Source organism: Artibeus jamaicensis, unplaced genomic scaffold (assembly GCF_021234435.1).
Source record: "Artibeus jamaicensis isolate MK-2021 breed Jamaican fruit bat unplaced genomic scaffold, CSHL_Jam_final contig_718, whole genome shotgun sequence".
In the NCBI taxonomy this organism is placed as follows: Eukaryota; Metazoa; Chordata; class Mammalia; order Chiroptera; family Phyllostomidae; genus Artibeus; species Artibeus jamaicensis.
This window is the reverse complement of record NW_026521936.1, coordinates 2,239,420-2,265,924: the sequence shown is the minus strand read 5'-3', so window position 1 is coordinate 2,265,924 and position 26,505 is coordinate 2,239,420. Positions and strand designations below refer to the sequence as shown.

General features: G+C 47.1%; 1 protein-coding gene across 2 annotated transcripts in view; it reads right to left on the bottom strand.

The window, feature by feature from the left end:
• CUL1 (cullin 1) overlaps positions 1-25,736 on the bottom strand; it is an 84,821-nt gene extending 59,085 nt beyond the window's left edge. Inside the window, exon 1 of one of the 2 annotated variants that reach the window (XM_037147609.2) lies at positions 25,636-25,736. The gene's annotated coding sequence lies outside the window, so the exon portion shown is untranslated. Of the gene's footprint in view, positions 1-25,145; positions 25,306-25,635 lie in introns of those variants that run through there. The other variant, XM_037147600.2, reaches the window with a different exon arrangement.
• Between the last annotated feature and the right edge of the window lie 769 nt (positions 25,737-26,505).

Below are 26,505 nucleotides of genomic sequence, written 5' to 3'. Positions count from 1 at the left end.
GGACATGAAAGCCAACATGATGAAAATTAAACAAACTCCAACAATTCAAACTGTGCACTAATCAAACAACCTGTTTCTCAAGATTAAGAGTGTACAGAATTCCTTCATGGAGTAGAATGTGAACTAGCGATTACAAATTCTGAAAAACACATTCTCTCTGGTATCGGTGAGTCAGAGCTTCATTAGCAATGAAAGGGCTGCTTGAGAAGAGGACACCGACCACGGGACACAGAGGCCGTTCGGGGGAGGGCTGGCGGGCTCCAGTGAGGCTACCTACCGTGTTTGCTACGAGACTTAGTAAGAGGCCTTAACAAGCAAACATGTCTTATGAATTGCAGCCAGAAAAACAACATAAAGTATCTCCCCAAACTGATTTGGCCATAGAGTATTTTTGCCTGAACATGACTGGTTTTTCAAGAAATCCCTGTTTCAAGGAACGACACAGTTAAAGAGAAAGAGAAATCTGTGCTGATCCCTACTGATTCCTAACTCTTGGGATCAACCTCACATTCTTCTGCAACTTTTCTCACTTAGTAACAAGATATACCTCACTTCACAGTGAAATACACCTCACTGTTTTTTCGAGCTGTTGGTCCCCAACAGTCTTTAGTCCCCGGCTAGGCTAAAGAGCTTCTAGGTGTTTACTTCTTACTGACACTAACTTTAGTTGAGTTCCGGTAATCCACTACCATTGGACCAGCCTGGGTTTACTCTTTAACAGTTAAGGAAACACTACAACAAGCAGCCACTGAAGCAGTTCTCTCCTGCTGGAGTAGGTATGATAAACACCTGCATGTAGCTGTGAGCGGAACGGACTGTGGGACCATCTACCGGGACAGCACACACTGGAGGAGGGACAGATTGGTGGCAGGAGGTTGACTTCTGCACAGGGTGAGTCTGCGGTGCTTATAATCATCTCTGATAGGCACTACCTGAACCTGGAACCAGAGGAATCAGAAACACTACAGAAAGGTGAGTCCAAACTGAGTTCTGAGGAACACTCTGAAACCGACTAGATGATGGGGAACCCACAGCTTGTACTTGCAAAGTTAACACCCCAAACAGTAAGAGCCTCCCCGCCCCTCTCCCTCCTGGAGGCCTAAGGAAGAAAAGGCCACGGTTGGCCAGACCCAGCAGCAGTCATTGCCATTACTTCTGCATGTGCTTGGGGAAATCTCTTACTTACTCAGAGGTCAGGATTAAATGAGGCAGCGCCGTGTTTCATAAATGCTAGGTATTATTTTCATCATCACGATGACTTCTGAAATGATGCTTTGGGCTTTAGTTCCATGTACGTCACTGGTGTCCTCAGCAAGAACAGCTTCATTGTGGTTTTAAGGATAGAAATGAAACTGAAACAGGTTGGAGGGACCAAAATGCAGACTATCTTTAAGAACCCTGGCCATGAAGAGGGAAGAAAGTTGGAAGGGGATGTAATGTACAATGAGGATGCCCTCATTCTTTCCCATGAAAAAGAGTGAGGGATTAAGGGCAGGGGGCTGTGGCTGGAAGTGGGGTTGATGACTCTGGATCAGAAAGGAACTCTGGGAGCGAGAGGTCAAGGCTCTGGGAGGGAGGGCTGCCCACGTCAAAGCTGGATCGCCCCAGATAATGGTGGCTGGAAGTAGAAAGGAAGACCTTGAGCTGGGTGCCCGAGTGTCCATTGAATTTCTGAAATCTGGTGGTGAGCAGATGACAGGGAGGGGCATGAGCAGAGCCTCCGACAAGTCTGCAATTCCCACATAAAGAACAGACAGGAATATAAATTCTTACGACTTCATTTTTTCCCCATCTACCAACTTCTATGCAAGGTAGAAATTTACCACTGCAACTAAGAGTCATCATTCAAAAGTCAAGACATACTTTCACTGTTGCCAGCTCTAAAAGAAATACGTCAATACAGGAAGCAATCATGAAAAAAAATCACAGAATCTTCTTATAGTAACTCCTGGAAACTCCAGTTTCATAATACTTTGAGCACAAATATAAGGCATAAGATCAGGGGGGAAGTATAAGAAAAACGGTGAACCATAAATTCTTAAGACTTTAATGAACATAACTACATTTCTACTCCAGGGGAGGAACCTATAAATTTTAAAGTAATCACAGAAGCCCCGGCTGGTGTGGCTCAGTTGGTTGGAGCGTTGTTCTGTAAACTGAAAGGTTGCAGGTTTGATTCTGGGTTAGGGCACATACAAAGATCAACCAATGACTAAGTAAGTGAAAGAACAAATGGAGGTTTCTCTTCCTATGGCCCTCTAAAAAATCAACAAACATATCCTCGGGCGAGGATCAAATAGATAGATCGATCGATCGATCAAACTAAGTATAGCTTTTCTAGTTTAGTGACATTTTAAATCTAGTTAAAATGCCAACGATCCTGGGTATTACTCACAAGCCACTGCTGGTTTTGTCAGACTGACTGAAATACGCACACCGCCAGCAGGACAGACGGTCAGATGCACAAACTTGGTGCACGCACACCAGGAAATATGCAGACATGTGCTTCTGTGGCACCATCTGTGAGAACGACAACAAAACCCCAATCGTGGAAAACACCTGCACGGCCACCAACAGAGCTCACAAATAAACTGTAGGAGAGTCACGCGGCAGACCACACACCAAGTGGGTCAACTTCACATCCACACTGCAACACGGATGAACTGTCAAGAGAGACCGGAGAAAAGTGACAGAAAAACCGTACAGTGTGATACCATTTTTATACAGAAGATTTAAAAGAAAGAAAAAAGAGCAATTCTACAAGGGGAGGCTAGCAATGCCCCCGACAAGACGGAGAGACACCGTCATGACCCTGCATTACAAGTCTGGTGAAGGCACCGGCCACCACGGTTCTGCGGCGCTTTTGTTTAAAACAGCAAACACAAAAACATCGTCCTTACCAGGTACACAGTTGTCTCCCCGGGGCACTAACAAGGCCTCCTCACTCGCCGCCAGCAGCCTCACCCCCTCCAGCCCACCCTCCACGCTGTGGCCAGGCGTGTTTCTAACCTGCACACAGCTACTCGCTCTGCTCAGTGAGCAGACTCCACGACCACGCTCTGCAGGCCCCTATGAACACACACCTGTGCCCACCCCCACATGGCGTTGGTCATGTGGAACCGTTGGCTCTGTGACAGTTTACCAACCCTGTGAGGGAAGGACCTAACTAGAGGCTACAACGCTAGACTCTGTGCCAGCGGGAGTTGTAATATTTCCTCTCACCGAACCCTCACGATACCACACGCTCTGCATGGTACTGTCTACCTCTTACAGATGAGGAAACTCAGGCTCACAGGTGTTAAATAATCTGCCTAAAGATGCTCTGCTAATAAGTGGAAAGGATTCAGACCCAAGCATGTGATGCCAAAGCCATGTTCTTTCCACGGCCTCCCTGCCCCTGAAGCTGTTTCCACAGAAGGTGAAGGGGAGCTCCTCTAAAAGGTGCTACACCAAGACTTCCACTTCAATTTGCAGTGAAACCTGCTCCCAGGGGCGGCTTGCAAAAGACAAGCAAGCAGAAGCTCCAGGACGAGACTGCGAAACGACAAGCCCGGGGGGCTGCAAACCAACAGGTCGGGACAGCCTGCAAGTTCATGAACTGGACACTATGCTTACATCTCCAAAACTATTTAGGGCTTTCTACTTCATCTAAATAATCATTAATTAGCATCTGAATGTTAATTATTATTTATTTTTAGAATTCTCACTTGAGGACATGTTCATTGATTTTTTTTGGGGGGGGGCAGGTGTGGAGAGAAACATCAAATGGCTGCCTCCAGCACGTGCCCTGACCAAGCTGAATGCAAATTATTTTTAAGTCTCAGTTGTTTAATCAAGAAGGAATCTGAACTTAAAGATCTTCTAAGTGTAGACCACTTATCTGTGCATTCAATAATTAGGGTTCTAGTGTGTATCTTCTAGGAAGGGTGTTTACCACTTTAGATAAGCCTACATGACTTCATTAGGAAATTAAAGGTTTGCAAAATGTATACTTATAAAGTGTAAGTGTATCATCCCATCTCTACATAAAAGAGCATAAATACAATTAAGTTCGAATAATAACAGATTACAAGTATTAAAAAATTCCAATTAACATCTTAACAAATGGCTTTCTAGAGACAAGAGCTGAGTTCATACTTAAAGTCATTCAAAATCTTTAAATCTATGGCTATAAAGAGAAGCAAGAGAGACACACACCCAAATTGGAAATGGATTCTGTTATTTCTCGAACAACCAAGAAGCCAAATTCCAAAGGCCTGACTGTGTTAAGAATTGTTCAAATAACATTGTTTATGTCTTTATTCAAAGTTGGTCATTAAGTGTAGGTAGAAACGCTTCACTTCCTCACACAACGAAAAAGGATAACCACTAATCTAAAAATAAAAAATAACCAGAACTGCCAGAAAATCAAGCAGTATGGAAGTCCAACAACCAAGGAGTTAAAGATGCATTCATTGAGACCAACAGGAGTGGCAGAGACTGGAAGCCCAGGCGGCGAGGCCGTGCGACAAGGCAGGGCTGGCTGAGCAGGCGGTCCCACAGCTGTGCGAGGGTAAACCAGAAGGAACAAATGGTCAGCGAGACACACCACGCAACTCAGGGTTCCAACGACAGGAAATAAAGCCTCAAAAACCTCTGACCGTAAAAATCTGTAGGGCCTGCAGCATGGGAGAAACTCCCAGTCTCACAAGAGAGTCTGTTGGAGAGACCCACAGGATCCTAGAACATACACAAATCCCCCCACCTGGGAATCAGCTCCAGCAGGGCCCAATTTGCTTATGGACAGTGGGTAAAGTGACTGAAAGCCGGCCGAGAGCTGGGCAAGTTCCCTCTTGGACCCCTCCCCCACAGACAATGCCACAAAGCAGCTCTAATTGCTAAGGCTCCGCCCACAACATAACAGGTGTGCAGAGACAAAAAAATATGACCCAAATGAAAGAACAGATCCAAAAATAGAACTAAGCGATGAAGAAATAGCCAACCTATCAGATGCACAGTTCAAAATACTGGTATTCACGATGCTCACAGAATTGGTTGAGGATGGTTGCAAAATAGAGGAAAAAGTGAAGTCTATGAAAACTGAAATAAAGGAAAGTATACAGGGAACCAACAGTGAAGGGAAAGAAACTGGGAATCGAATCAACGATTTGCAGCAGAAGGAAGAAAAAAACATTCGACTGGAACAGAATGAAGAAACAAGAATTCAAAAAAGTGACTAGAGGCTTAGGAACCTTCAGGACAACTTTAAACATTCCAACATCCGAATTATAGGAGTGCCAGAAGGAGAAGAGGAAGAGCGAGAAACTGAAAACTTATTTCAACAAATAACGAAGGAAAACTTCCCCAGTCTGGCAAAGGAAATAGACTTTCAGGAAGTCCAGGAAGTTCAGAGAGTCCCCAAAGAAGTTGGATCCAAGGAAAAACGCGCCAAGATACATCATAATTACATCACCCAATGATTAAAGAGAAGAGAATCTTAAAAGCAGCAAGAGAAAAGGAGACAGTTACCTACAAAGGAGTTCCCAAAAGACTATCACCTGATTTCTCAAAAAGAAACTTTGCAAGCAAGAAGGGGCTGGAAAGAAGTATTTGAAATCATGAAAGGCAAGGACCTACAAATTTAGATTACTCTATCCAGAAAAGCTATCATTTAGAATGGAAGGGCAGATAAAGTCAAGTTAAAAGAGTTCATCATTACCAAGACCTTATTATATGAAATGTTAAAGGAATTTATTTAAGAAAAAGATGATCGAAACTATGAACAGTGAAATGACAACAAACTTACAACTATCAACAACTGAGCCTAAAAAAAAAAAAAAAAGAAAGAAATCCTCCTTCCCTGTCTTTCTCTTTCCCTTCTCCTCTTTAAAAATAAATAAATAAAATCTTTGCCCTGGCTGGTGGTGCTTCAGTGGACTGAGTGCTGGCCTGCAAACCAAAGGGTCGCTGGTGTGATTCCCAGTCAGGGCACATGCCTGAGTTGCAGGCCAGGTCCCCAGTAGGGGGCATGTGACAGGCAACTACATGCTGATGTTTTTCTCCCTTCCTTCCTCTCTAAAAATTAGAAAAAATAAAATATAATAAACTAAGCAAACAACTAGAACAGGAACGGGATCACAGAAATGGAGATCCTTTGGAGGGTTATCAGAGGGGAGGAAATGGGGGGAAAGGGAGGAAAAAGGTACAGGAAATAAGAAGCATAATTGGTGGGTAAAAAAGGATGGGGGAGGTTAAGAATAATAGAGGAAATGGAGATGCCAAAGACCTTCTATGTATTACCCATGGACATGAACTAATGTGGGGGAGGTGGATTTTAGAGGGAGGAGAGGTACGGGGCAGAGGGGAATAAAGGGGAGAAAAAAATGGAACAACTGCAATAGTGTAATCAATAAAATATGTTAAAAAAACAAAGTCACTAAACATTTGGGGCATTAAAAGACAAGATCAGTTAACGTAAATTTAACTGCACTACTAGGTCTCTGGCAACCCAGACAAAACATGTGTCCCCCCGAAGACCTGCACACGTGTGCCCACAGTGCCTTGTTTATATCAGCCAAAGAGAGGAACTGCCCAAATGCCCATCAATGTGTGAATGGGTCGGCAGCACGTCACCCAGCCACACACAAGAGTGTGGGAAACGAAGTACTGACACATGCAACAACAGCACGACCACCCTCCGAAGCATCATGCCAGTGAAAGCCAGATGCAAGGACCACACACGATATTACTCCACTTACTGTACGGCATTGACAGAACAGGCAAACCGTGGGGACTAAGAGTGAGTGCTTTGCTGGGGAGGGGCGAGGCCTGACTACACACAGGCGCAAGGGGTCCTCTGGGCCGATGGGGATGGCTGCCCAACTCTGAACCTACCGAATATCCTGAATTATACATTTAATACCAGTAAATTCGATGGTAATGTAAATTACACACCAATAAGCTGTTAAGAAAAAAAACAGCTTTAAAGCATGCCATCTCTAAACATTTAGGGGTCAAATTCAGCTCACTCACAGAAGGACGTGTATCTCTACAAAGCGCCCAGGTTCTGCATGTGCAGAGGCTTCAGCACGCAAGGGAGCGACGTGGAGCGCTCTATGGGAAGGAGGCACTGCGAACTGCGGTTCAGATGCTCCTGACGGGGGCGGTTCTCACATTCTCCAGCACCATATATAAACGGGTGGCAGTGTGAGTTAGGAGACTCGGCGGAAGCTACCAGCGCTGTCAGGTGGGACGCAGGGTTTGCTGCTGTACTAAAGGCACAGACGAAAGCTGTGACCCAAGTTCAGAGGGTCTGCGCGCTCCACGGAACTGGGAAGACAGAGGGCCCTACGGGCACTGAGATCACCCGGGAGGCTGTCAGGGTCGAGGCCTGGCTCAACTTCCACACGCAGCTTAAAACCACACCCAGAAGGGATTATGGGAAGTGAGCCAAAGGGACACGTTGGCACAGGGGAGGAACAAGTGAAGGATGACGAGGGCTGTCTCTCAGACTTGTATTTCCAAACCTCCAAATTTTTTCTCTGTGTTCCAGCATTTCAGAGCACACTAGCAATTCCAAACACATTAAAGGTTGCCGGTGGGAGTGCTCGGTGACACAAGTGGTAGCTGGGCTGACCTGAGGACATTACCGACCCGTTCACCCTTTGGCCCGCAATCTCACTCCTAGGAGTCTCTCCCCCAAATACACTGGCCCAAACCACAAATAATAAGCTCAAACTGGATCATTGTAAAGACTGAAATCAACCCAAAATCCGCTGAGAGGGGATGGAGGACTAAAGTGTGTGTGTCCACACAATGAGGCATTGTGCAGTTATAAAAAGGAATAAAGTTGAGCTCCACTTACTGATGATAATAACAGTACCGTGATTTCTTAGTGAACGCATAACTGAAAAGAAGCAAAGTTTCTTTTGTGTGGGGAGGTGGACCAGGGCAGGTAACTCCAAGCACATAGGCAGAAAAAAGACATTTTTCTTTTCAAAAAGAACCAAGCAGGAGGATAAACCAGAAACGAAAAAGGGCTACCTACAAGGGAGGGCAGACCCCGGGCGGAGGAGTGGGACTCAAGCAAGACTCCCGTGGGGGGCCCAAGGATGAGAACCTGGAGACTGTGCACGCAGATGGAAGAAAATGACATCTTAGTTTCACCGACTGCTCACTGCAATGACAGTCCCTCCAGTCACGAATGGAGGTCACAGCACGAGCGACTTAGCAGCACCCGGCACAGCCGGCATGAAACTGCAGGCCCTGGTGTGACTCCACAACAGCTGTTACTAGTGTCGTTCATGCTCAGTGATACGTTGAGAGTACAGTCAGTACAAAACCCAGTCTAGACCTTAAAGAGGTATATGTCAAATATGTTAGCGTGTAATTCTCAGAGGTGGCCCTGGCTGGTATAGCTCAGTGTATTGAGCGCGGGCCTGTGAACCATGCAATCGCAGTTCAATTCCCAGTCAGGGCACATGCCTGGGTTGCAGGCCAGTCCCCAGCAGGGGACCCATGGACAAGCACACATTGATGTTTCTCTCCCTCTCTTTCTCCTTCCCTTCCCCTCTCTCTGAAAATAAATAAATAAAATATTTAAAAAAATTCTCAGAGGTGGACATGTTTGCTACACTTTAATTGACAACTTCTATGGTTTTAAAAAAGCCCAAAAAGTTACACTGTAAAGCTACAAAAACATCTGTGAGCCATATCTGACAAATAGGATCTCAACCAATTGACTGTACCTCCGTTTTAGGTAATGCCTGGCAACGCTGTAATTGTAAATAAATACCAACTCACAAGCAAAATTTCAGGGGCAGTTCTGGGTTAAATGACCATCCAGAGATTCCTACATCTGACTATACGAAACCTTTGTACCAATAAATTGAACACTCTTTAAAAAAATTCTCATGCTGGCAAACCCCAGGGATAAAGGAACTTAAAGACAAACCACCTAAAAGAGAAAGGTGATGTTATTAAGAGAGTTTCTCTTTAATAGTAAGTTATGTGAAGAAGCCTAAATCTAAAGGAGGATGAAGAGCTTAATCTTAGATGTTAAATATAAAATGATTTTTTAAAAAATTAACACCAAAATGAAATGTCTAAGCAGGCAGTTCAGAAATGTAGCCCAAAGGAAAAATCACACTTGAAGAAATAAATTTAATAGTGTGCAAAAAGGCAAAAATTGTTGGCATTAATGCAAATAAAATCCTTAAAGCATACAGGAAGAATTTAATAGACTTGCCGACTCCAGTTTGTATTTACACGGGCAAATGAGTCCCCACTTCCCTCCTGCCCCCGGGGGTGGGGTGGGGGTGCAGAGGAAGAGCTAGGGAGACTAGAGGAAGACGGTACCGGGGAGCAGCCTGGGAGGCCAGAAAACAGAAACCAGACAAGGGTGGTTTTATGAACTTCTAGTCTTTGGCAGAGTCCAAGGTCTGCAATAAATCAAAAAGAAGGTCTAGCCCTGGTTGGTGTGGGTCAGTGGACTGAGTGCTGGCCTGCAAACCGAAAGGTCACTCATGGCACGTGCGGGTTGTGGGCCAGGTCCCCGGTAGGGGCACACAAGAGGCACCGATCAATGTATCTCTCACACATGGACGTTCTTCTCCCTTTCCTCCCCTCCCCCCAAAGCAATAAGTAAGTAAGTAAATAAATAAATAAAGTTGCCAATGAAATGATTCAGTGCTCACCATCCATTAAAAAACCAATTAAAGCCCCAGCTGGTATAGCTCAGTGGATTGAGCGCAGGCCTGCAAACCAAAAGATTGTGGTTCGATTCCCAGTCAGGGCACATGCCTGGGTTGCAGGCCAGTCCCCAGCAGGGGATGCGTGAGACGCAACCACACATTGATATTTCTCTTCCTCTCTCCTTCCCTTCCCCTCTAAAGATAAATAAATAAATAAATAAATAACAATTAAAAAAAGGAGAGAAGGCCTACTATGAAGAAGTCACTGATGGCACTGAGTGTCAGGAGACGGTGGCCTTCGAGAATGTAGCTCCCAGAGCAGACACCAAGTGACAAAGCTGTGGAGACGGCCCCCTCAGAACAAGCAGAGAAGATGCTGGACTTGTCACGGTGGAAATCAGCCTGTCCTGGTGCTGTGTCACGGAAGGATTCCGGGCCAGCTAGGATAACCTTCCTGGCTGGGACAGTAAGTGGCGACTTACTGACCTGTTTGCCGTTATACAGTGAAGTAGGGGTGAGACTTGAATTCTCCTTTTAAACTCTAAAGCTGGCAGAGAAGCATAATATCACAGTCTCGTAATTAAAGCACGACAACTACCACGCGTCAACCTCCGAAACAACCCTCACTTAAAACTAACGCAGCACCGGTAATCCCCTGCAGCAGCAGTCTGTAACGGAACTCGGTGCACATCCCACAACTGACTGGCGTGACCCTGGACCAGAGTCTGACATAAAGCTGACCGTGCTCTGCCCGCATTCATGCTTCCCACTGCCCTCAGACAGAGAGATCTCATCCCCATGACCCCCACCCTCAGATCACCCCAGAGGGGAGCTCAAAGATGCTACGCCCGCCACTCCAGAGAAGAGACCTCTGCCACTGTGCACCGCAAGTCAATCCACTCAGGAGATACCACTCGGCTCCACTCCTGATGCTGGTTTTCACTGTGCTAACTCGTTTTAAATGAAAGACCTGAATACCAGCTTCTCAGAGTTGTAAAGACTCAAATGAGACACCGTATGTAAAAACGCCTGGTTCTACACTTGGCACATAGTAGGGATTCTCCAACTGATAGCTCTTTCTTCCTCTAAAAAAAAAAATGGGGCAATAGGAGATGACCTTTGAAGACCCATCTAATTCACCTAATTGTAGACAGAAAATGATTAAAACCCAGTAAAAGGACAACTTTAGTATGTTGAACATTAGTTAAGCAGTATTCACAAAACCTCCCTCAAAAATAGAATGGGAGTGAAACCGTTCGGCTCCTAGAAGCCAACAGCGCAGAGACCCCGACGGATGTCCTCGAGGATGGAGAGGCCTCTGCAGAGAAAACACAGCGGCAGGGTCAGAGGAGTCACGGATAAGCTGAACTGCACTGAAATCAAAAACTTCTGTTCTGTGAAAGACAATGTGAAGAGACTGAGAAGACAAGCTACACAGTAGGAGAAAGTATTTGCAAAAGACACATCTGATAAAGGACTGTTAGCCAAAATATAGAAAGAACTCTTAAAACTCAGTAAGAAAACCACTCAATTGAAAAATGAGCCAAAGACCTTACCGAAGAAGACACTCAGACAGCAAGTGAGCAAGGAAATGCAACCTAAAACGAGAGCCCACTCTCTGCACTCCGAGGAGAAAGGCCAGACTCTGAAACCCGGTCCCCACCGCACGCTGGCGAGGACGGGACACAGGGACTCGCACTGACGGCTGGCGGGCACGAGAAATGGTGCAGCCCCTTTGGAACCAGCAGTTCACGGTTTCTCACTAAACACACTCTAACTGTATAACCCAGCAACCATTTAGAAAAAAATTCTATTTTAAATTTTGGTTAAACACTTTCTGTAAAAAAAAAAATTGTGTATTTTATTATCATCCACACAATTGAGCAATGACACCCCTTGGTCTTTATCCAAATGAACTGAAAATGGATGTCCATGCAAAACTGCACACGGTGCTGGCAGCAGCTCTAGCCTGAACCGCTAAACCTGGAAGAAGCCGAGCTGGCCCTCAGCAGGTGAGTGGATCTGCTGTGCACCCCCAGTGGGACGTTACTCAGCACTAAGAATAAATGAGGCACCAAGTCACAAAAAGACACGGAGGAAACCGTAGTGCATTTTACCACGTGAAAGAAGCCAATCAGAAACGGCCACATACTGTATGATGCCAACTACATGACATCTGGAAAAGGCAGAATGACGCAGATCTAAAAAGATCAATGGTCGGGGAACGGGGCAGATAAACAGAGCGCAGAGGCGCTGACAGTGGGGGAGGCTGTGTGTGTGAGGGCGCAGGGGCCCAGGGGAAATCTCTGTACCTGTCTCTCCATGTTGCTGTGAACCCACAATTTAAAAATCAAGTCTTAAAAAAAAAAATCAAAACAAACAAAAACAAAAAAATTAGAGGCTTACTTTTGATTTTCATATTTTGCTCATGAAATACACTTGTATCTTATAATCTAGAAAATACCAGTATAAAAAAACTAGCACTTAATAGCAAATGGTATATTTGCTTATTTTTCTTAATTCAAAATTAGGTTGTTTTGTTAATTACTGCTATCTGAATAATGGATATTTTAACAAGTGGATTTTGAATTTATAGCTTTTTCCATTAAAAATGGAAACAGATAATGAAAGGTTCTCAGTAAACAGAGCATCTGGCTCTGGGACTTCCAGGTTGAAAAGAAGCAATACTCTGACTTGTGGGCCGTGTTCTGTGGCTGGGGCAGGGGCTCGGCGCACAGTCGAACCCTCAGCACACTTCAGGGGCTCCAGAAATATTGGTGAATTTACTGCTCCAGATATTAGGGGACAAACCTACACCTCTGATGACACTTAAAAACAGCAAACAAAAAACCCCGCAAACACACAAACAAAGAACCATATGCTGACGGTTCCTAGCCCATCGGCATATAGGAACATGCTGAACACAGTTAATAACATCATTTTATTTCTACCAGCATAGTAACAGTGCTGAGAAAAATGGGGGAGAACAACACCTTTACATCATGTATGAAATTTAAGAGAAATACAATTATTCAAACAAGCCAAAAAACCGTAAAACTTATAGCTTTAAAAAATTAAGAAAGAAGGCCAGAAACCACCATTCTGGGGTAGGTTAAGAGCAAATGTATTTAAAGCTTCCTGGTTCAATTCTCTGCATACGTCTTCCACTTTCTAAAAGCCCGCAGAGCTTTGAAATTAGTAGGCCCTTAAACTGACACTGAATAAATTAATACAGCTGCCTTCCACTGGAGATCCGTCTTTGTCTTAATCATATAATGCAGAGACGTGCTGACCCAACTCATTCCTGTACGCGCACACACACACGCAATTTTGTAATTGTGACAAATTTCAGCTGTCATTAGTGGGAATGTTCCATGAACATCTTAGTATTAGGAAATTGTTTTTGTTCTCTTTGATTTGGTACTTGAACAATTAATAAAAGAGGGCCATTTTAATTCCTAATATCCATATACAAGCACTCAGAACCTTAAATATTGTTCAATTCAAAACTGAATCTTCATTCCGCTGGCATACGAATCCTTTCCACTTGAATTACCGTGTGACTTCCAAGGAGGGTACCATGAGCACCACTGTATGCACTGCTTTAGAACCCCCGACAACAGGCAGAGGACCACCGCCACTTAACGTTTCACGGGTGCACTAGACAGCTCATCCCCACAAACGGCTTCTAACTGCTGAGGACCAAGAGTCAGGTCTGTTTCAGCATGACGCCTTAACGGACACCTCTGCTCAACAATCTAGCTCGGTGCCTGTGTATATTGTATTAGCAAACATTCTCATTCACGTTAAAGCAAGGCAGAGTGGTATTAGGTTTGCTCCTGATACCTACACTATGTATGTTTTTCAAACTGAGAACTGTGATCCATTCATGTGTGAGCCGTGACAGTGACTTAGTAAATGGCAAGGCAACTTTTCAAATGCTGAACTAGAAAGAAGAGAGCTCTTAGAATATAAGGAAAGGGTTCTTCAGCCATCTCTGATTTCACCTGTGTCTGTGTGAGTACAGGGTCATCCCATAAAATGCACCTCTTTCTGCACAAACAATTCAAGCATGGAGCCACATTACACAGTGACATGACCATTTCATCTTTCATTTAAAAAAAGGTTTTATTTATTTATTTTTAGAGAAAGGGGAAGGGAGAGAGAAAGAGAGGGAAAGCTACATCAATGTGTAGTTGCCTCTCACACAACCCCTACTGGGGGCCTGGCCTGCAACCCAGGCATGTGCCCTGACTGGGAATTGAACTTGTGACCCTTTGGTTCATAGGCCAGTACTCAATCCACTGAGCCACACCAGCCAGGGCTCACGCGATCATTTCAAATGTATGGGGGTGTTTGTGGAACTTCAACATTCTGGCTCGTCAACTCACAGGCTTCCTCCCCTTCCGTCCCTATAATTAACTGTGATGGGGATAGTAACAGTACATATCTTATGAGGCTACTGTGAGGACCGAAGGAGGCAAACCAAACACTCAGACGAGCACCGGGCACACAGCAAACACTTGCTGCACTCACGTCACCACTTTACAAGGCCTTCCAGATGTCCTGGAAATTTCTAGCATGGTACTTAAAGAATAAACTTCAGGGGGAAAATGTCCCAACAGACATGCTTTTTAAAGTCAGAATGAAGTAAGTTCACGTTGCCTGCAATTTTCACAAAACGCTGGTAACTGACAACAGCAGGCCAGTACCCCCCCAATTCCTCCACGCTTGCCCACCCCAGACCAGGACGACGAGCTTCATGTTCTGAGGGACTTGGGGATCCAGCAGGGGCACCTGCTGAAATGAAAGTTCAGATTTTCTCTGAAAGCTCATTCTTTCTTAAAATTCATCTGAGTCTTTCATTCTACCACCAAATACGGTTGCTGTCACAGAGTGCCTTCAAATGCCTGCCTGACAGGTGTCCCGCAGACCCTTCTAGTGAACGGGGGCGGGGGGGGGGGAACCCAAGTCTGGAGAACCCAGGACAGAAGAGCTTTCGCTGCGCACCAGCACCCAAATATGGCCTCGGTTTTGTGGTAGCAACACTCTCGCATATTCCCAAGTACGAAGGGCAAGCTGCTTTCCCCTCCTGGGATGACAGGATGGTGGTGACACAGGGAACATCCTAAGGCCACCAAGATTCTACCTTCAGCTGGAAAGGCACAGGCCCTCGTCACGTGCAGGTGGCAGGTCTGCTCCAGGAAAGGCTGCGTTACCCTGCTACACATGCTGGAACTGTCGCTTGAATACGGTTCCACTCAGAGCTCCCACAATTCTGTTCACATCAGCTCCAAACGGCCCGTTTCTGGTGAGTGCAGAGGTCGCTGCCAATTAGGCAGACTTGGAAAGCTACCACATCTCTACGGGGACAAGAAGGTACCCACCGAATCCAGGTTTTCGAGCCTTTCATTACTTTTCTTTCCACTAACACCCACAAACTAACCCTCCATTCAATAACTCTGATTGGCAACTTGCCCTGTGTAAGTGACCTCTGAAAGTCACTTCCCATTTCACAACAAATTGGTTTACAAAGGACACTGCCCTTCCCTCACCATGCTTTTCTTATTTGGAACTTTGTTTTAATTTATTTTGAATACAACTCACCAATATTCTCTCCCTATGCCCTCTTTTAGGTGGATGGACAGTGGTCCTGCTACCCTGGGTCCCGATGAGCTTGCTGCCTCATACCCGCTGCCCCGGGGCCACCCGCCAGTGACCTGCACCCCATCGGTGCTCATGCTCAGCGCTGCACGTGGTAACACGTGCCCTGTGGCAAGTGTCCTTACCAGCTACTGTAACATCAAGTACTTGCAAACGTAGTATTTTCAGACATTATAAATATCGGGGAGAAGGTGTGGGAGGAACAGGACACGCTTGGGTCCATCAAAAGTAAGTAGATTCGGTTTCTTAGTCATGGGGGTCATCTCCTCCTCTCAGGAAAACATGCCATTTGATAGTTACTTTCACTGAGAGGTTTTTTTGGAGGCAGGAGGGGGGCTTCTAAAAAACACCTCCCCTGTCACGCAAAACAATCTGGCCACACCTGTGACACAGGGGAAATCTGACGAAGCCCGCACAACGCCTTCACCTGCGGCAACAATTCCACCCCTGACTCAAGCTCTAGCAATTTTTACTTAAAAAAAAAATAGATTAAGAGGGTTTTTTTCCTTTTTTTAAAAAAGATTTTATTTATCTTTAGAGAGGAAGGGAAGGAGAGAAGGAGAGAAACATCAATGTGTGGTTGCCTCTCGTGAGTCCCCTGCCGGGAACTGGCCTGCAACCCAGGCATGTGCCCTGACTGGGAATTGAACTGTGGTCATGTGGTTCGCAGGCCTGCGCTCAATCCACTGAGCTATGCCAGCCAGGGCTTTACTTGTTTTTTTAATGAATGACTCCTAGTCAAGATGCGTTAACTTATGCACTTTCGCAGGCAAGGCTTTCAAGCCTATGCTCCAAACTGCTTATTTTTGAAAACTATTAAACCATGTTCCCACTGAAAATGTAGTTAATATTTTTTAAAACAATAGCAGGATCACGGAATCCAGATTTGCCCTATCATTTTGTATCAGTAAGTTACATATAAAAAGGACACTTCAGAGGACTTGGGCTTCCAAACACGATTAATTTCCTAAAATAAAATTTAACCTCAAAACTTTGCACATAAATCAATTTATGCAAAGTATAAATGCAATGAACTATACAAAGAATCACAGCATAGGACTTTTTTTCCAGATCACTTACACTCAGTCTACACAAGACTGTGGACAAACTAATGCACCCTCTGCATTTGGGGGGGGGATCTTTTTAATATAAAAACTTCAGTTCTTGATTCCCTACCGACGAGGGAGTCATCAGAATGTTATGAAATCGCGTTTCATTACAACGATTAAGGGAATCTACTATTCTAGTGACACGCGTATTCTTTCTTTCCCTCTCCCCCCTCCTCCCCTCTCTCCCGGCTACACAGCTACCGGAAAAAGCAATGGACGCTCGTCTTAATGCCACATTCACACTTTCAAAAGGAAACATTAGTGTAACATATGGTTTGTTGGTTACAGTCTGTGAATTCTTTAATCACGGACAGTCTCCACATACCAGCCTATCAAATGAAAATTTCTGCATTTACCACTTATAGTAAGTAAAATCTCAAAGTTAACAGAGCTTCCCCAAATTGGTTTGCCTTACTGAAATTTCCTTCCATCATATTCCCCACGGGCCAGGACGGAGGGCCAGGACGGAACGCAGCCCCCGTCGGGGAGCCGTGCAGCAGGCCACCACCCTGTGAGTGACTGCAGTGCCCTGGGAGCCTGAGGGGAAGAGGTGGGGCTGTGAGGCGAGGGACCAAAGAGCACCGGGAGCGGAGCCCACTCTGCTAAATCTTGGTGACTTGAATTCCCGCTGGGGACAGATGCTGTCATGGGGACCAGAACAAACCCTGAGCACGGGGGACACGAGGATACAAGGGCTAGATGAGTAAGTGAAAAAACCCACAACAACAACAAAAAGCTACAGCAGAGAATCAAGTCAAAGAGATCTCTCCTGAATGTCCAGTAACAGCAGAAAAGAGCCGAAGTGCAAAGTGTTCTCCACAGAAGCTAAAACAAGAGCTCACTCAAGAAAAAGGAAGGGTAACCCGGCCCAGGAGTCTGGAAAATGTGGCACATTACACCCCTTCATCAGGTGGCCAAAATGCTGTAGACCAGAGACCTGGTTCCAATTGCCCAAACAAATCTCACCTCACGCGTCATGTGAAGGCTTCACTAAGGAAACCACTGGGCTAGAAACGCAGGAGAAAAAGGGATCAGGACAGAAGAAAGAGCACCTTTAAGAGGAGAAGGAAAGTCTGAGTTTCAGGGGACTGAAAGCTTTTCAAACTCAGACAGTTTAGACCTTTAAAGGAAAAACTGAAATGGTATCTCTGCAGTTAATGTGATAAAGCAGTCTCTTCCAGGTTTAAAAAGGACACTTACAGGTGACGCCACCACAAAAATGCGAGTGACGTGAGCTGATTTTGCTATTGCTGCCCTGGAGGCCTGGGTAAGTGCCGATCCGTGTGTGTGCCTTGAATCTGTTTTAGATCCTTCCTGTAATGGCATTTACAATTTAGATTTGAACAAGGAATAAAGTGAAGTGTTTCTCTTTTAGAAACTACACCTGTACTCTACCTGTCAGGATCTCACACTCCCAAAGAACACCAGTGTTTCAAGATGCTAATCAGTGTCCCACCGAAGATGGGGGGGGATGAACAGATTTACCACGTCCATCTCCAACGCAAGTCCCCTAACCGTGCACACTCTGTGACTCTCAAATCAGTATGTGCTATACTGCGGGAATAGGGTTTTCTTCCCTCAAAGGCTATCGTTAAGTCAAGGGTAACCTTATATCCACACACACATACGTACATACACACACGTACCCACACACATAAACATACACACATACTGTAAGAGACAGATCCCCCTATGAGAGCTGGGGATACATACATACACAGCAACATACTGAACCTGGCTCCTCAACCTAGCATCTCCTAAACTTGATCACAGGCTCCCGTCCCCCACGCCTTACACGTCAGAGAACACGGAAGGGCCGACAGCACTCTGCGCAGATGAACAGAGAAATGCAGAGAACTCGGTGACGCGGCAAGTGCTGCAGCTGAGCTCCTGTCTTAGTCAAGGGACTCGGAACAGGCCTGCCAGGAGGTGCCGCTCGGGCATGCAGGCTACTCTGGGCTGAAGGAGGTCCTGCTGGCTCACAGGACACTTCTACTCCTTCAACAAGTGACGTTTGGGGCCTTGCCCACAGTAGAGTTATCACCAGAAATACCTTTTTATGCCTTACCAGTAAGACAGGGCCAGTGTCTACATAATTACCGAACATCTGCTCTTATCCTGCAAATGACCCTCTGCCCCTCTGAAGCCCAGGGCGTGGCCACCTCGTCCTCTGCTCAGAATGCCAGACACAGCTCATGTCAACCTTCTGCCTCTGAACCTCTCACGCACTGGGGTCTCCGACACTGCCAGGGATGTGGGTTCCCACACACAGGCATGGAATTAAATTTGGTTATTTTTCTCATTAGTCTCATGTTAATTTTTTTCTTTAAAAATTAAATTGATTTTAGAAAGAAAGGAAGGGGTAGAGAGGGAGGAAAAGACAGGGGGGACAGAGAGAAACACTGATTTATTGTTCCACTTATTCAAGCATTCATTGGTTGATCCTTGTATGTGCCAATGGGGGATCGAACCCTCAACTCTGGTTTACCAGGGCGACACTCTAACCAACTGATCCTATGCAGCCAGGGGTCATGTTGACTTCATTAGGGTAGAAGTAAAACAACTTCCTCCCCTACATTATAAAAATAACAGTGACCCAAACAAACAGTACAATGTCCAAAGTGACTACAGGAGCAATACGCAAATGAATGGTGCTACCACATGCGGGAAGAACCTGTCAGTAAATTTTGTGAAGATGGGAGGAATCAGCAGAAATCACTCTATGTTTTCTTCTCCACCCTCCCCCCAAACCAAACGCCTCCTCCGTCCCCAACAGGAGTGCAGGACTCAAGGCGGGAAAGAGCTGGGCCGGGAGCTCTGCTCCTGGGGTTCCACTGGGGACGGACATGTCAGTGGGCGGCTGGGCACCACACCCAGGATCTCAGACCTCTCCCGTGAGGCCGAGCACAGCGGGCCTTGGTCACCCTGCAGGCAGCGGGGTAAGCGCCCTGGCCTTGCCTCCCAGGTCCCGACTTCTGCTGTTTTCCAGATCAACTTAACTATTTTGGTTACTATATACTTAACTACTTCCTGCACAGTAAAGGCATTTCTCCCCCTGGCATTTGGTGACACATTTCTGTGCACCTGTCCTCTCAAAACAGTGTCACTAATTTGTGTCATTGAGAATACACTACTTAAATCAATAGTGACCTTTCAATTTTCCAAGCTACAACACAAACTGCACCAAAAGAACTTATTTTTTCTAACTTTTAAGGCAAATTATGTTCTTAAGCACACAGGTTTAAACATTTAATTTAAAAATACAACTACTAAGGGTTGTAAATAGCAAGAAAGGAAAGTTCACAATACCACTAAGAAAACTTCCACACAAAGACAATTCATCAGTACATAAGCCAGTATTATAATTGAATAAAATGCCCAAACATAAGTGTGTTTCATGAGATTAAGACAGTTTCGTGAAGGGCATGAAACATGAAGGCACCGGAAGTAGTTGAAGGATTGAGACATGGGGGGAAGAATGGGACGATTAGATCGACAAAGGAGAAACCGACCCAGGAAATACAGCATTCAGGAAGTCAGATGTTCACCCCTGGGTGGGGGTGGCGGGGACACATCTGGAAAGGGACCTGCAAGTACAGAGGACACCAGTGATCCCAGCATTAAACAAAGTGAAAATATCTCATTCCCAGGAGACCCACAGCTTCTACTGACTTTTTTTTGGTGGGGGGGGGGAGGCTAGAAACTAATCTGCTGTATTATAAATACACATGTACTGTAAAAAAACTGGAAGGAAAAAAATAAACTAAAAACAACCCATGATTCCACTGCTCACAGATAATCACTATTAACATTTTGGTTTATTATCTTTTTAAAATGCAATTACTCGCACCAAAAAAAGTCTTATACATTATGTGTTGTTGTATAGCATGTTTTTGTCATTCACTATTCACTGAATAATCATTACACAGTATCTAAACAATGATGAAATCATCATCCTTACTAGGAAAAAAAGGGAAAATGAATGCTCGGTAAGAGGGCATTAGTTAAACAGAGTACCCATGATAGAATGTTCATCTACTTGTCATTTTTTATGTTTTCTTAGACTAAACCCTTAGAAGTAGACTGGCTATTCCAAAGTGCCCGCATATTTTATAAGCCTTTGTTACCTGGTTCTCAGAAAAATCATACAAAATTATGCTCTTTCCAGTAATGGTAAATCTCATTTCTCCACACCCTCACCAGAAGGGGCTGATTTTTTAATGAACGCCAAAATTAAAACAACTACAACAAAAACCCCACAAAAAAACCAAAAAACAAAAACCCAGTATCTTATTGATCTGCATTTCTAGGAGGACTGCAAGTGGAGCTGAAAATTTTTTCATGTTTCCTTAGCAAGAAAAGTAAATCTGCTTGCGAATTACAGTATTTCTCTCAGTTTGCCACTGCCTTTGAATTCCATTTATGGCATTTTCACATACAGAAGTTCAGTTATTTTACAGTGAGCAAACCAATCACTTCTTCCCCAGTTCCTGCTCCTGGCGCGATGCTTCTCGAGGCTTTCTCCATCCTGAGATCACTTGTATTATTTTTCAGGCCTTAAATTTTTTTTGCAATATATTTTAAAAGCACAAAGTTCACCCCCCTGAAATTAAAATGTGTTCACCAATGCATACACACTTTATGCACGCACATTCCACACAATGTTTTCCAAAACAAGTTCTGAGACAGGCCTTTTAAAAAACTGCAGCTTGTTAGAGCTGAACACTCAACTGGTTTTACGAACTTCCCACCCAACTAAACTCCAGGCCCCGAGTTTCAGAATGTCCATTTTCACCCCGTCAGTGCCCAGTTACTCTCCCCTTCAGTGTCCGCCAGTCAGCGAAGACCAAGCAGCAGCTCATTCTTGGTAGTCGACCAAGTTCTGCATGATGAACTCTGTCGTGATCAGATACCAATTCTCAGAGCGTTTTCATTTTGACCTTTTCTCCTCTGCCACTTTCATGTGCCCCCCGGGCTGAGGGGGCTCTGGCTGGAGGCTGGTGTCTAGAGTCTCTGTGTCCTGCAGCTCAGGCCTCACCGCCCGATGGGCCTGACCTGACCCACTCACAGCCTGCTTCTCCGCCTGTGAGCTGTAAGGGGGGCCCAGTAAGAGCACCTGTGGGCTTGGGAAAGGGTCACAGTGGGAGGGTGTTCATGGACAAAGCAGGAGTTAGGTGAGTGTTGATGTGAGCAGTGTGTTAAGGCACCAGGGACAGACGGGCACCTTGCAGTACCTGACCTAAAGGAGGGCTGTGTAGTGGGAGAAACCACGGAGTCCAGTCAAAGGGTTAAGTGCTGGGACAGTGACACAGGCAGGGACTCATGGGACCCCAGGGAATCTCCTAGTCTGGGCTGGGCTGGGCTGGGCTGGGCTGGGCTGGGGGTGGGCACTGAGATGAACCTTTGTAAAGGAGGAGCCCTTCAGTGACAAGAAGGAGACAGGCACTCCAGGCAGAAGGGGTTGTGAGTGAAAGCAGAGCGGAGGGCAGCCTGGGACAGCCTGGACCAGTGCAGTGAGTGGCAGCCTGGAGGGGCCGCTCAGGAGGGTACTCTACTCACTCTGGCCAACTTTCCTCCCCCAAGGAAAAAATTTAAGTAATTGTCAAAGAGTAATTGAGAGCTGGGCTTCACAACCCTCAAACATGAGGAAGAGTATGGTTTACGGGACAGTGTTCCAAATACTGCCACTATTAAAAGCCATGACATGGCCACGGAATCCACTTGTCAAAGCCCACAAAGAAATCTTAAACAGACCATCTCCTTTTACAAAGGCTGACATAAACACCCAGCAAAATTAAGCTCAAACTAGACCCCACATCTTCTCCTCAAAGCAAAACATTCTGTGCCTAAACAAAAATAACACACAGCTTTTTCAGAAGCCAGAAAGATATCTGTGCTAATAAAAACTTAAAACACAACATTGTTAAAAGTCTGAAATTATCTTTATAGTGTGCATTAAATGTGTATGTTATAAACAGGGTGCTTCAAGTCCTTAGTAACCGAATAAACTTAGATTTTATTTAAATTTGACTTACTCATTTAGTGTCCATTTCTCAGTTTTGAAAAGCAAACAAAAAACATTCCTTACTGAGCAATTACCAGCTATCAAAAAGGCAAGGTAAATTTCAACTTGGTCCTTAAAAACGGCAGGCCCTCTTCTCCAGACACATCCCAGAGCCCTTCTACGCCAGCCCGCCTGAGCCACCGAGGCGTGGGGACCCACGGAGGCCGGACAGCAGAGAGTGAACACAAACACGAACGTTCCCAGGTGTGCAGGACCCTCATTCTTTCGTGTGCAGAATGGCAGCCCCTCAGCTTAAAGCTCATCCACTTGAACTTTCTGTGCTGCAAGAAAGGCACTCCGTGCCGCTGGGCACACTGGGAGTGGACTTCTGCCACAAGGCCCTCAGGACCACCAAGGGTGGCCCCTGGAAGAGCTGCACCACCGTGGAGTTTGTCTCACCTCTCCAATAGCAAAGAGCCTCGACCACCCAAGGATTTCATTTCAGAGGCAAGGTTGTCATACTTAACTGCCGAAAAGACTCCAATCTTGTCTCAAAAATCAACAAACAAAATCTCCATCTTAAAGCTAGTTTTGAAAGGCCCAAAAATTAAAAGCTTCACAAACTGTTTTCGTGGCATTTTCCTGCATTGCCTCAGCTACATTGCCCATGGCATTTTGTCTGTCCGGGCCCTGCATTAGATATGGGGGGGGCTGTAACAACAGTCATGGTAAAACTTGCACCCTTATGTGGTGTAGGTGCAGCGACTGTTCTCTGCAGCCAAAACCAGAAGCGGTCAACCACCAGGTCAGAATTATTCCAGAAGATGTATCCTTTCAAGAAACACGTGAAGGACCCATGACCAAGTTCTCTGCAAAAATAAATAAGGACTATCCCCTCCCTTCCAGGAACTCACAGTCTGAAATGCAGGAGAAAGGAGGCTGCGCTGCCGAACTTAATTACTGGGGGAAGATCATCAGTAAGAGACAAGGAGTCTGGGGCTGTCAGAGGCAAGGACACTGCAGAATCAGCTCTGGCATCATCTGTCCCTCCTTCTCTTGATGACACATGAGGAAGGGGGTGGGGTACACTTTGCAAGGGACCTGAGCTTGTGGAAAGGTGATTTCATAAACTGGTGAAAAGTCCCCACAGGATATTTTTCTCCCCTCTTTGGCAAAATAGTTTTATAAGATGACACCAGTGAGGAAAAAAAAAACAACAGTTTAACATTTTTAGAAAATAATTCAGCAACCTCCACAAATGGGTATAACAGGGTTAAAGTGAGCCAGTCTTGTGTTTGCAGCTTTCAAACTTGAAATGAGAAGCAAACTCTGTCCGATCACCATGAGAAGATACAAGCCTAACTTTTGAGCACAGTATTTTTCTAATATCCAAGAACCTTTTAAACACACACAAAAAACTCCCCTATCCGATTTTTTTCCCCCTAAACAAAGTAACCCTAACCCTACGACGCTCCAGGATTTCAGAATATCAGCTAATCAAGGCGGCCCCAAAATGGAGTGTTAAAATTACACACATCTGCGGAGTGTTAAGGTATGTTTAGGTCCCAGAAGCTCCGGACTGAAAAGTCCAAGTGACTTTGATTCCCCTTCTGCCACCCCGATAAGTGCTTTTCAAAAAACTGCGTGACCATTCATCCCACTCCTAACTTGAGCTGTTTTAATACCACCACGGGAAGGGCTATCACACAGAACAAACAAACACCGAGTTAAGTTGATGCCATTCCGTATTTGCACAATTATCACTAACCTCAACTATGAGCTAAAAGCGACAGCAGCCCTCCAATCGGAAGAGAGAATCCTATTTTTGGCAGAGGGCTCGCTACAGAGGGAAAACCCTGACTTGCGGGATTCGTCTCAAGGAAAGCTCCTAAAGCCTCTCCCTCTCTAGACCATCTCCGCGTCCGCCGCACGCGGCGTCCAGGGGGCAGAGAGGGGCCCCGGGGCCGCGCGCGGCTGCCTGCGGGGTCAGCGCGCGCTCCCGCGGGGCCCGAGGCGCGCCGAGGCCGCGGCACAGGCCCGGCCCGACTCGCGGAAGCCTCGGGCTCTGGCCCGTCCCGCCGCCGCACTAGCATCCCTGCCGCCTCCCCGGCCCGCTCCCCCGAGGGAACCCCGCCAAAGGGCGACTGTTACCCAATAATAGCGACCTGCACCGTCTCAACAACGCCGGCGGGGACTCGGGAGCGGGGCGGCCGGCTGGTTCCGCGGGCCCCGTGCTAACTGGAGAACACGAGTAGGGGAGGAGCGGCCCCGAGGGGCGGGGTGGGGGGGAGGGCACGAGGCCGCGCGCCCCGTGGGGGTCGCCGCACGAGGGGCGAGAGGCGAGGCACGCACGGCCGAACTGCCTCAGCTGCGCGGCCCCAGCCCGGCGCCCACAAGGCCGCCGCCTCGGGCGCGATGAATCGGGCTTTTCCCCGGAGCGCGGTCCAGGCCCGGCCGCCCCGAACCGGAGCTCCGGTCCGCGGGGACCTAGGGCCGGCCCCGCTCGCTCCGCGCCTGCCCGCGGCGCCCTCCGCCCACGGGTCCCCGGCCCCGCCGCCATTCCGCCCGACCGCGGCTCGGCGGCTCAGGCCTCGCCCGGCGCCTGCGCTCGGCCGCCGCGGGCCGCGTCACTGCGACACCGCGGCTCCGGGCCGGGCCTGCGCCGCCTCCCCTCAGCCCCAGCGCCGCCACACTCACCCGCATTTCCCCGCGGCCGGAACGGCTCCTGCGACGTCTCCGCCTGGTCGCTGGGCCTGGGCCCCGGTTAAATCCCCGTCCCGCCAAGGTCTAGCTGCGTCCCTCAGCCGCCGGGGCCGCCCCGCCTGGAGCTGCGTGCGACACGGCCCCCGCCTCCTCCTCCTCCTCCTCCTCCCTGCCCGCCCGCCCGCCGCCGGCCGGCCCTCCTCCCGTCTCCGCCGCCGCCTGCACCACGTAACCTCCGCCCTCTCGCCTTTGCTCCGCCGCTCCCCGCCCTCCCGGCCTCACCGGCTGCGGCTCCCGCGGGGGAGAGGCGCGTGGGGGAGGGTCGGAACGCCCCTCCGGCGGCGTCGGGGGCGGGGGGAGCCGGGAAACCGCCGCGGCTATCGCCTGGTCTGCCGGAGCGCTGGGGTGGGGGGCCCGGAAACCTCCCGCCGCCGCCGCCGCCCATGCCCTGGGGTCCCCCGCCGCTCGCCCGGCTGATTTCTACCTGAAGACCGGGCCCTGAACCCCACGCCGTCCCGGGCCGGGCGCTCCGGATCTTCCTCCAGGTTTTACAGCCTCCCTCGCCTTCGGGCCGCCTCCCAAAAGCCGGCTTCCCGCCACTTCGGACCCCACGAGGAGGGGGTCACCTTTTTAAGTGGAAGGCTCCAGCCTCTGAAGAAAGTGCCCCCAAACAGTTAAGGAGAGGGTTTTACAGCTCCTCCTGTCCCACGGCGGCGCGCACACCCCATATCCAGCCTGAACCCCCAAGGAACACAAGTACGCCCAACCAATCACCATGCCTCCCAGACCGGGACAAGCCACCAAGCAGTGTCCCCGGCTGGCTGATAGGACAGTCAGAAGTGGGCGAGAACCCTGAAAATCAGGCGCAGACCTCGGAGAAGCGAGCAGTCCACTCCTGAGCCCCTGTACGCCTTCAGGCCTTAGCAGTCAGCACTTGCAATCCTGAGCTTACCTGAATCTCTTGCTGTCTTCTGAAAATCGGTTCTAAAATAATACTATACTAGGCTTCCCGCTTCCAACTTTAATCAACTTAAAAATTTTATTGTATTTTTCCCATTCCCATTTATCCCCCTTATACCCTCTCCCACTTCCACCCCCCCCGCTTATTTTATTTTATTTTTGCAAATAATGACATCGAATCACTTTACCATTAATCTTTGTAAAGACGAATCAAAAACAGAATTTAAGAACATATATTTGGATGGTATGAGGTGTAACTAAGACAGTATTGTTTTCAGGTGTAGGCTGAAGCAGTTAATTGCATTCACGTGAAATTAACTGTCACATTGGGGTACTGGAAATACTCTAACTACAAATTTTTGGCAACACAAATAGCCTCCTGGCTAGCTATGGT